Here is a 3170-nt window from a genome sequence, read left to right as displayed (position 1 = left end):
ATTCACATAAAATATATAAAAATAACGAACGGTTAGAAATTAGATTTTGGAAGGAGAGGTATTAAAATTTAGAAGGAAACTATTTCTTAATATTTTTTTTTGTTCTTCACTTTTAGAAGGGTGGAGTTACATTTCTATTTACCCTCGTACTCATAATTTTTAGAACTTTCTTTAATTGCATATCTATTTATGATTTTTAAAACTTAATTTCTAGAACTCTATAGAATCTTATAGAGTGTTTTACTTAAAATTTCTCTAAAATCTTCTAGAGTTTTCTAGGTAAGATTTAGAGATTATATATAAGGATATTAGACATTAATATTAATGAGTCCAAATTTATACTAACCCAAAACATCAAAATCTAAATCAATTTTATATTTCAACAATCCCCTTAAACTTGATTTGTAACTCTCTTTGTTGAAGTTGTTGATGGGACTACATCTTCCTTATCCACGAGCTTAACCACGACCCCATTGTCTTTGTCTTCTCTATAAGAGTTTGAAGATGAATCTTTTTAATTTGCTAGACTCCTTTGTTACAAGTATGAAACTTATCACATGCTTCCTTGGCTGTAGTTGTATTTGAAATATTCTCAAATTCATCTTCATCTATCGATTGATAGATGAGAAAGAGAGATTTCATGTCTATCTTTCTTGACTCCTTCAATATCTGTATTTGAGATTGACTTAGCGTGGTTTTATCTTAATCGTGAAAGGAGCCTTTCACGACAACGTCCTCCTAATAGCGCCTTCATCCCTATGCTCCAATTATCGTAGTTGGTCTTGGTGAGCATCGTAACTTGAAAGGGAAATCCTCCATTTGCATATTTGAGTAGGAACCAAGGCGGTTAAAATCGAGAGTTTACGTAAAATCGTTATCTAGTTGTAAATTCGTAAAATCTAGAGTTTAGATAAAATTGTAGGAGTTTAATTCGAAAAAATAATAATTATATATTATTATTTATATATATAATTTAGTATTTTACACTTAGCCAATTTTAAAAAATTATATATTATAATATAAAATTAATTAAAAATAATAATAAGTAAATAACAATATACAAAATTATACCTACAAAATTAATTATATTAATTAATTTAAATAAATAATAACTTTATTTTTTAATTTTTAAATATAAATTTGTTTTTTTAAAGTAAAATTGTATAAAATCGTAAAATCGAAATTATTTAAAAACTCGTAAAATCGTAAAATCTTATTATCGTAAATTTAAAATCGTAAGAGTTTACATATTTTAAGAGTTATTTAAAATCAGAATCGTTAGTTTAATGTGAAATCGTAAAATCGTAAGATTTTAAAAGTCAATTCGAGATTTTTATGATGGAACGTTTAAATCTGATACTACTTTTTATTAAAAAAAATAGATTTTGGGAGGAGGGATCATTAATAATATTTAGAAGAAAAACTCTTTTTTATTATTCTTTTTCTTCAATTCACTTTTACAATTGTGGGTTTACTTTTATAATGGTGGGTTGATATTATCTAATATATACATATATTTTTTAAAACTTTCTTTAGAGTTGTATATATATTTATGATTGTTAAAATAGAGAGAATTTGAGAGAGAATGAATATCACCACATTATTGGCTGAAAAATGATAAATGTTGAGAGAGAAGAGAGATAAAATTAGTTATTTTTTCAGTCAATTTCTATGTCATTCTCTCTCATATTCTCTTTCTCAATTTTTCTTCCCAATCATTTCTGAAAATCTTATAAAAGGTGTTGTACTTTAACTTTTTTTTAGAATTTTGTAGATAAATTTAGACAAAAAAAAAAAAATTAAAAATTTCCGAAATTATATATAAGGATATTTAAGCTACATAATATTAATAAGTCCAAATTTATACTAACCTAAACTATCAAAATCTAAGTAAGTCTATAATATTTCAACACAAACACCATTTAATCTATTAATTAAGAGTAATGTTCATCAGTTCATCATCAACTTAAAATAACATTACTATACATTGCAAAAGATCATATATATCTATTTAAGACCCTTTAGAATGATTGATCATCATCATATGCTCATAATTTTCAATGGATTCCAGGCGTTGAATCAAAAGCTGAGTCTTGAACTTCTTAATGAAAGCCTCAGCACTTTCATTTATATCCACAGTCAACGTCTCTCTCTCTCTCTCTACCTGAGAGCTCGACCCATCGCCGCCGCCTTCTTTCCTAACCGACGACGTCGTTTTATTACCACCGGCAACACCCTTTTCCTCGGCCTCGACCATGCCTAAATCTCTTTCCACATTATGATTTTCTTTCTCTAGCTTATGCTTTTCCATTGAAGAAGAATATATTATTGACACTTTTTTTTTTCTATCGGATATAAAGAGAGAGAGGAGATTAATTTATTGTGCAATAATTTCATGCCCATCATGTGAGGCCGGTTAATTGAACATGGAGCTTCCTGTAGAAGAAGGTGTGAGAGAGAGGAAGTCCATCCTTAATAGCTTTTGATATTGGTTTTTGTTTTTTTACAATTTTCTATATTTTCATGTTATACATCAAAATACACATTATATACTTTATTCAATCTCTTATCTTTTTAAATTATCTATTTAGAAGATAAAATGATGGTGAAACAAAGAATTTACTCAAAATCAGATAAAATCCTAAAGGAATTGAGATCAAACAAGCTCTTAAGTGTTTCTTCTTCTTTCTCTGTCTAAAGCCGCCATTTTTTGATCTGCAAGCAAGGTATTTAAAGCCGCCATTTTTGGCTTTGCAAGTAATTAATAATATGCTTTACTGAACAAATAAGGAGGTTAAAATTCTAATTAGTTTTTGCGTGGAATATAAAAAAGGATAAGAGTTTGTTTGATATTTGATTATTTGATAAAAAAAAAAAGAATAATTATTTAATTTTTTCAGTTTTGTTTATTAATATTTTAATTTATTTAATTATGTTTTATTATATTTAAAATTTATATTTAATAAAAATATTCAAAATTTAGTCAATAAAATAAATAATTTAATGATTAAAATAAAAGAAAGATATTAAAATTAATAATTTTTTAAAATTTTTTTAAATTTAAGTGGAAGTTACGTGATCATATATCTAATAATAATTTTTTTTTTTTAAATTGAGTCAATTAAAATTATACCAAAAAAAATAAAATATCAAACTGAATTTAAGTACCT

Source organism: Impatiens glandulifera, chromosome 6 (genome assembly GCF_907164915.1).
Source record: "Impatiens glandulifera chromosome 6, dImpGla2.1, whole genome shotgun sequence".
NCBI classification, from domain to species: Eukaryota; Viridiplantae; Streptophyta; class Magnoliopsida; order Ericales; family Balsaminaceae; genus Impatiens; species Impatiens glandulifera.
The sequence above is the reverse complement of the archived record's forward strand: the minus strand, read 5'-3'. Positions refer to the sequence as shown.